The sequence below is a fragment of the Notamacropus eugenii genome, chromosome 1, assembly GCF_028372415.1.
Source record: "Notamacropus eugenii isolate mMacEug1 chromosome 1, mMacEug1.pri_v2, whole genome shotgun sequence".
Taxonomy (NCBI): Eukaryota; Metazoa; Chordata; class Mammalia; order Diprotodontia; family Macropodidae; genus Notamacropus; species Notamacropus eugenii.
Genome location: NC_092872.1, coordinates 244,842,369 through 244,851,231, shown reverse-complemented (window position 1 = coordinate 244,851,231; position 8,863 = coordinate 244,842,369).

The window sequence follows — 8,863 nt, the reverse complement described above, 5'->3', positions numbered from 1 at the left end:
TTATTAGAACATCAAAAAATGAAAATCAGGTTACAATTTAATCGGATTTGGGCCATACTCTGCAGCACTGTGGGCTGCATGTGGCTTGTGGGCTATGTGCTTGATGCCTTTTTGGAGCTCATTCTGTTATGTAGTATGAGATGTTAGTCTAAACTTAATTTCTTCCAGACAGATTTAGAGTTTTCCCAGAAATCACCCTAGTATCTTGGGTCCTGAGTAAGTTTATTATAATTTCCCAAAAACATGCCCTTCTTCTGGACTTACCTATTATTGTAGATGTGGCCACCATCATCATCCAGGTAAACCTTCCTGCTAGAGGAGAAAATAGCAAACCATTCCAATATTTTTGCCAAGAAAACACCAAATGAGGTCACAAAGAGTTGGATATTACTGAAAAATTACTCAACCATAACAACAACCACTTTGCTGTCATCCTCAGCTTCTCATTCTCACCATACACATCCAATCAATTGTCAAATAACAGTATTTCTACACACGAGCATGCGTGCACACACACACACACACACACACATACACACACATACACAGGCAAACATCTCTCAAACATGTCTCCATTTCTCCACTCACTCAGCCACCACCTGAGTTCAGGCCATCACCATCTTTTACCTTGACTATTGTAATAATCACCTAATTGTTTTTCTTGTCTCTGGTCTTTTCCCACTTTAATCCATCCTCTACAAGGCTCCCAAACTGACTTTCCAAATCATAGGCCTGACCATGTTGTTACCCTACTCAGTGAACTCCAGTGGCTCTAGGGTACCTCTAGGATCAAATATAAATTCCTCTAATTTGAATTTAAAGCCCTTTATTAAGTGGCCTTATCCTACCACATATGACTCTCCTCTAAAAACTCCACATTCCAGCCAAACTGATGGATTTGCCTTTCCTCACACATGCCCTTCCATGTTCTGCCTTTGCGCTCATAGTCTCTCCATTCTTGGAATGCATTCCATTTCCATTTCCTCTTCTTGGATTCTTTTATTTCCTTCAAGACTCAGATCAAACACCACCTTCTGTGGGACCTTTCCTGCTCCACTCCCCTCCCATACTTGCTAATGCCTTCCTGTTGACCATGCTTATCTGAAGTCTGTGAGTGAAGGGATGGGGGCAAACCAGAGAGATTGTGATGCTGAATCAATATAATTTGTCAAGCAATGGGATATTGAGGTTGAGAGAGAGAGAGAGAAAGGAGAGAGGGAGAAAGGAGAGAGAAAGAAGAGAGAGAGACAGAGAGAGGGAGAGAACAAAAGAGAGAGAAGGAGGGAGAGAGAAAGAGAGAGATCAGGAAGGTAGTTGAGCCATCAACTGTAATAGGAGAGAGGAGCAGGTGTAGGGCAGAAAGATTATGAGTTCCATTTTTTTATGTTGGTTTTAAGATGCCAGCAGCACAGCCAGGAGGAAATGCCAAGCAGCAAGTTGGAGGTGCAGGCCTGGAACAAGACTTCTAGAGGAATGACTCCAGCTGGACATCTCAATTTGAGAGGCATCAGCCCAGAAGTGATCACGGGCTACATGGGAGTAAATGAGGTCACCAAGGTAGAGAGTTTAGAAAGAGAAGAAAACAATTGTCTTGTGTTTATAGAGGAAATTTTCCTTCCGGAGGCTGGGCATTTACTGAGGGAAAATTCTTTTCTTCAATATTCCTATATAAATATAATGCTTTTTTTTAATAAGTGTAGCTGAAGTCATGGATAAGCACAATGGTTATTGTATATAGAAGAATCAGGACTGCATTTTAGCACTAGGTAAATGCTATTTTTAAGGTGCTTCATCAATCTCCAGGCAAGGACAGCCATGGCAGAAATTCCAGATCCCCCGTGGGAGAGCCCCAAAGGCGTGTCCTCACCCTCCCTGGCTGGAACTGGCTGGAATGCCTGCTGTAGGTCTCCTCGAAATTCTGTTAACACAATTCTCCGGGGCTTTGAAAAAATCTTGGGCATTGTTGTGGATGCTTCCTGTCATTGAGATCCAAGTGGCTTGTATTATGGTACCCACCTCCCAAGTGAGCCTGCCGCTCACTTTTGCTTAAGCATTGACAGGTGGGGCTTGATCTAGTTGAATAATTGGGGTGGGGCACAAGGAGGAGTGAAAAGGCAGGGGGGAGAGGGAAGAGTAGAGGAAATTAAATGCTGCGCCCTGTGCACAGGCTTATGTTGCTGGGGGTGGCTGAGAGGTGTGAACAGAAAGCAATAGATATTAGGAAGAATTTACTAGGATTCACAATTCCCTTTACAAATCTTTAGGGTGTTCCAAAAAATATCAGATTCATAAAAATCATAGATTCAGAAACTGAGGCCCTAGCTTACCTAAGGTCACATAGGCAGTAAGTGGAAAAGCCAGGATTCGAATCCAGGTCTCCAACCTCCAAAGCCAGCATTCTTTCTACCACACTCCACTACAGGGGCTGAATATGGGCAGTCAATGTGACTGTTGCAGACCAGTCCTGTGATAACTTCACTACACACACACATACACACGCACGCACGCACGCACACACACACACACACACGCACGCACACACACCAGGGACCATTCTCCTTGCCTAACTGTACTACTGGGGAGTTTTCCACTTGCTTCTTTTAACTGACCTAACTTTTAAGATGATAGAAACAGAGGCAGTAAATGAGCAGTGAACAAGGTTCATATTTCCTTCGTCCCAGACTCTGGGCTTATCTCTGTTTCTTATAAGAGGTAAGCAAGATGGGATCAGAAAGATGTTAGATAGACAAAATTGCACATCTTGCTGTTTAAGACAATAATCCAATTTAATTCAATGCACATTTATTAAATACCTACAATGTTCAGAGCACTGTCCCAGGTGCTAGGGGAAAGACAAACAGAGGCATAAAACATCAATCTCTGCCCTCCTAGGAAACAACATAATATATCAAGAAAGAGCTTGTGGACTGAATGTCAGGAGGCCTGCGTTCCAGGTATAGTCTCGTCAAGTCAAGGCTTTTCCATTTGTAAGCTACATGACCTTGGGCAAGTCAAATCACATTTGGGTAAGACACTTCTCACACTTCACGCTTGATGAGTATGAAACCACCCCAAGAGCTTTAATTCCAGAGGAACTTCAATTTAGGCTAGAAGAGATATAGAGGTCATCCAGTCTAATGTCTGAACTTTACACATGAAGAAACAAAGCCACTACCACCACTCCAACAAAGAGAGAGAGAGAGAAAGAGAGAGAGAGAATCAATAATTCTTGGCAACTGATTGAATATGAAGATTATGTAAGTTTGAAGAGTCAAGAATGACTCTAGGGTGGAGAACCTGGGTGAATGAAAAGATGGTGATACATCCACAGAAATAGATAAGAGAGATAAATTCAGGGGGAAATAAAACAAGTGCTGTTTTGGACTTGTTAGTTTTTGTTTTCTAAGGTCCAATCAAGTGGAAAAGTCCTGTAGGCAGTTAAAGATGGAGGATGCGAGCTGAAGAGATAGACACAGGCCAGATATAGAGCTGTGGAGGGCCTTCTACTTGGAGATGGTACTTGAATGCATGTTAGAAAGTAAACTCCCTTAGGGCAAAGACTATTTCACTTTTGCCTTTTATACCTACCTAATACCTAGCACAATACTGGGCATTTAATAAATTTCTGTTACTTAATTGATTGAACTGGCAAGATCACCAAAGAAGATTCTGAACGGAGAAAGGAAGATGCCCCATGAATGAATGGTAGGGATTGCCCACACTCAGAAGTCAGGAAGTACAAGTAAATCCACTAAAAAAACTGGATTCCTCATACCCATATACACACATATATACTTCAAAGTCTCATGCTAGTAGGCCCTACTTCCTTCCATCTTTATTTTGGGGGGGAGGGTAGATTTTCAAAATTTATTTCTAAGTTATAGAATAAAACAAGTATTTCCATAACACAATATAATAAAAAAAGACGATTACACATGAAACTGCAAAAGTTGCTATTCCTTTTAAATAATAATAATACTATTATGTAAATTTCTTTTTTTCTTACCTCTCCCCTCTACCCTAGAGATGGCTACCATTAGACACAAATATATGTAAAATTATTCCTTTTATCAGTTCTTTCTCTGGATACAGATAGTTGCTTTCTGCATACATCCTTTGTTATTAATTTGGTTATTTATAATAGTGAAAATGACTTATTCACTCAGAGTCATTCTTAAAATAATATTAAATGATGGAAGGATAGCCCAGACTTTGCAGAGCCACTTCAAAGGGGAATCCCTCCCCTTGGCAGTTTGTGGGAACAAGGTCCCACCCCTCCTGTGTCTGTGCATGGAGTGATTCTCTCCCACATGCCTAGAGCCATGTAAGGAATATTGACAACAAAGCCACATGTCTTCATGACAGCTGTCATCCCCTTGTGACAGTAGTGAAGGAGGAACAGAAAAGAGGAGGAGATAGAGTGAATCCTGTGGTTTAGGAGAAGAATGACATATGATGCTTTTTAAACATGAACTAACAAGTGCACACCCACTCACACCACATGTAAGAGTGACAGAGATGTCAGGTGACTTGCTTAAAACCACACAGTAAGGCTCAGATTGAAAATTCCCATTCTCAGAGAACCCCTCACTAGGAAAAAGAGTAGCAGCAGTAAATACAACCAACCTAAACATTTCTGAAGGGAAATCCCTCTGGTTTTGGGAAGCATCCAAGGCAATTGCTTCCCTCTCTTTCTTCCCCTTGGTCACTAGCATGAATGTTCACAGCAGACTTCTCTGTCAAACACTAACCCAATAGTTGAGTTTTGCCCTTAAACTTGGACCCCTGGAGGAGAAAAAATGAAACACAGGTCAAAACCTTAAAGAATAACAATCATTTTCAACTAAACAACGAAAAGATTTGTATTTCACAAATGTCTTGGGAATGGGGTTCAACCACAAAAGATGTATCTGGAAGGATAACTGATATGAAATGAAATTTCAGTAGCTAGCCTAACTTAATTGCTGCTATTATAATTAAAACACTTTTACTAAATATAAGTATCTAGTCAAAATAAAATTTTTCATTGGAACCATTTCTGATCAATTGTCCCAAGCTTAGAGCCTTCCCTAGTTACAAAAAGAAAGTTGGTTAAGGCTGACTGATTCAGAGGCTGCATCTGACTGCAAGGTAACATTCTGCACCCGTGGTCCCCCACCTCTGTGTAAGATGAAGGAGATATGTTTCCTCCTCTGTTCTCCTGAGCTAATAAACCAATATAAATTTGTTAGTCAGGTACTATGTGCCAAGCACTGTGCTACATCCTGAACACACAAAGAAAAGAAGAAACAACCCCTATTCTCAACGAACTTTCATTCTATCATAGAAATTAATATCTATACATATAAAGTAATGCAAGAAGTTGTAAGGATGAAGGCACTGGAAGTTGAGGAAAAATCAATAACTAACATTTATATATTTTAAAATTTGCCAAGCATTTTATGTAAATCATCTCCTTTGATCCTCACAACTAAGGGAAATAGATGCTATTGTTGGCCTCATTTTAAAGATGAGTAAACTGAGCTTGATAGGGATTAAATGATTTGCCCAGCACCACAAAGCTAATAAGTGTATGGGGCAGACATAGGTATCGCTGATACTAAGTCCAGCGCTCTAACCACCTTCCCTTCCAGCTGCTTTAGGATACTGAACTAAAAACAAAACAAAAATACAGTTGCTTCAAATCTGTATGGGGGGGTGGGGATGAGGGGGACATGTAGCATTTTTGTCAGTGCTTGCCCAAAAACCTAGCAAGTACCTGCCATATAGCAGGATTTTAATAAATGTTTGTTGCATGAAAATGGTGAATGAAATTATGCATGTTTCCAGTGGAAGAAATTCTAAGTGAATTAGAATAAGACACCATTGAAAGAAATAAAGCCCTTCATGGATGTCAAGCTTTTGGAGAGCAGGAGTTGGGACCGTGCATTTCTTTCAGCACAGAGTCTGGTACAGTATCACTTCTAACAGGTATTTTATTAGTGCTGTAAAATATCTTGCCACTGGACCCAGATGGCTTTGGAAGAGAAAGTGACACTGGTGACTTTGCATGGCCCTCTCTTGCTTATATCCAATTCACTTGCAAGTCATGGCATCACCTCCTTGATGTCATGGTCCTCTTCAAGAAGAAAGGACAAAACAAAAAATGATAAATAGGAAAGAGGTTATGTTGCAGAATGGGTAAAGACTGGCCTCTGAGTCAGAAAGATTCAGGTTTGAATCTGACCTCTGACATGTATGAACTGTGGGAGTATAGCTAAGTCACTTAATCTCTCAGTGATCTAGGCAACTAGCTTCTTTTGACTACAAATTATCCATCTGCATTGGAAAGGAGAGTTATCACTCCAGGAGCTCCCTATATCTCCTAAATCACAGGTACAGCACCCACCCCCCCTCAAAAAAAAAAAGAAAAGGGAAAAGGGAAGGCCACAGAAAGAAATTTTCCTTCCTCTTATTTAAAAATTCTTCTCCCTACTGAAAAACATGTCAAGTATGATGACTAAATACATGTCAATAATCTTTCAAAGACCATGCATGTGGATAACTGAAGAAGTGCAGAAAGGTTAAAGAAGGACAAATATTGTCTGAATTTTTTTCAAAAGGAAAGCGAATGAGCTTAACTTTGATGCCTGACAAAATTTCGGAATGAGTTGTGAAAGAGAAGGTCAGTGACCATTTAGAAGAGGATGGGGTCATCACAAGGAGTCAGCCTGGCTCTAACAAGAATGGGTTATGCCAGATTATGAAATCCATTCTGGATCATGGCTTTTTATATCTGAGAGGGAATCTGGGGATCACCTACGGTAAACCTTTCATTTTATAGATATAGAAACTGAGGCCAGAGAGGTGAAGTAAAGTACTTTGCCCAGGATGACTTATATAATAAGTGACAGAGCCAATACTAGAAACCCCAACCCAGCAATCTTTATACTCTGCTACATTTCCTTGCTAACCTCATTTCCTTTGCTTAAGGAGATTTTTCAGCTAGTAGGTCAGACAATGCCATAGATATAATCTACCTGGGTTTTTACAAAAATTTGACAATGTGCTATCATGAAATTCTTGTGCAAAATGTGGAGAGATGGGGGCTAGACAATAATACAATTAGGCAGATTCAAAATTGGTCAAATGGTCAGATCCATTAAGGGCTTGAATATCAACTTGAAAGGAAGTCTCTAGTAGAGTAATAGTAGGTATTTGCAACAGGGGCAGCTAGATGACACAATGGATAGAATGTCTAGCTTGGAGCCAGAAAGGCCTGAGTTCAAATTTGGCCTCTGACAACTTCGTGACAACCCTATCACCTCAGTTTCCTTATCTGTAAAAAGAGCTGGAGAAGGAAATGGCAAACCACTCCAGCATCTTTGCCAAGAAAACCCCAAATAAGAGTCACCAAGGGTTGGACACGACTAAAACAACTGACCAACAACAACAGGTATTTGTAATACATATACAGGTGATACAAAACTGGAAAGGATGGCTAGGCGATATCACTAGCTGACAGAATCAGGATTTTTTAAAAGGTCTTTACAATCTAGAGCTTCAGGTCAAGTCTAATCAAACGAAATTTGATAAAAGCAATTGTGAAATTTTATCCTTGAGTTTAAAAAAAAGTTTCAAAAAAATAAGGGAGAGGAAGTTATGAAACAACAATTAAGCTGACAAAGACCTGTAAATTTTAGTACACTTCAAGTCCAACATGAAATGAGAACATCAATCTGACATCCAAGCAAATCAAGAGAGGCATGTGGTCTATGACAGTCTTGCCATACTCTGTTCTCATCAGACCTGGTCTGGCATATATTTCTGAGTCCCTGTTTTAAGAAGACTTTGCTAAGCTACCCTCCCAATTGATAAGCATCCCCAAAATGACTAACTAGGATGGCCAAGGACACTATCATCACACAATGTGCTCCTATTATCATACAAAAATACATTATCACATGATGAACAATTAAAGGAACTGAGAATATTTTATCTTATTAAAAACTTGCAAAGCAAAGGGAAGTACAACCAGCTGGGATAGGTGCCTTCAAACATATGAAAGAGAGATTCAATTTCTGCTTGGCTCCAGAAGGCAAAACTAGGAATATTGAAAGTTGCAAAGAAGCAAATTTAGGCTTGACATTAGGATGACAATAATTAATAACTAAATAATATAATAGTGACTTCATAATTAAATAATGTCTAATAATTAAACTATCCAAGAGATACCTCCAGAGATATCAGGTTTCTCCTTAATGGAGGTCCTAAAGCCGAGAGTAGATGACTACTGGTAGTCAATCAGTAAACATTTATTAAGCACCCGCTTGTAAAGGAATCTTGGACAAGATTCCTGTTCGGGTACAGCTTGGAAAAGCTGACCTCTGTGGTGCCTTCTGAACCTGATATTCTGTGATCCTGGACCACATTGCCCTCAAAGAGTGCATTTGAGAAGCTACTAAAAGGAGAGAGGAGGAAAATACTTAAGAAGATATGGAAAACGGGGGCAAGTCTGTTAAGAGATTCTGTTTATGTTAAGATGGAACACAGCTTTCCAACAAAGCATAACTTTCCATTTCCCTCCAGAGTTGAGTTATTAAAAATAATCTACTCTGAACTCTCAGCACCTCTCTCAGAAGGCCCCCAACAGATTTAAGGGAGGAAAAAAAAGAATGAGAACATTGGGATTTCCAGTAAGGCAGTGGGGCAGAACCGCCCTCCTCAGGCAACTTGGGAAGAACCCCTGCACACACCCCCACCCCCGGAAAATCAGCATGTTTATATACACACAGCACATTCATAATGGATTAAACACATGGAGTCACAAAGGATACAAGTGAAAGGAAAGAAAAGATTTTTCTCAGGCCACACATACTCACAC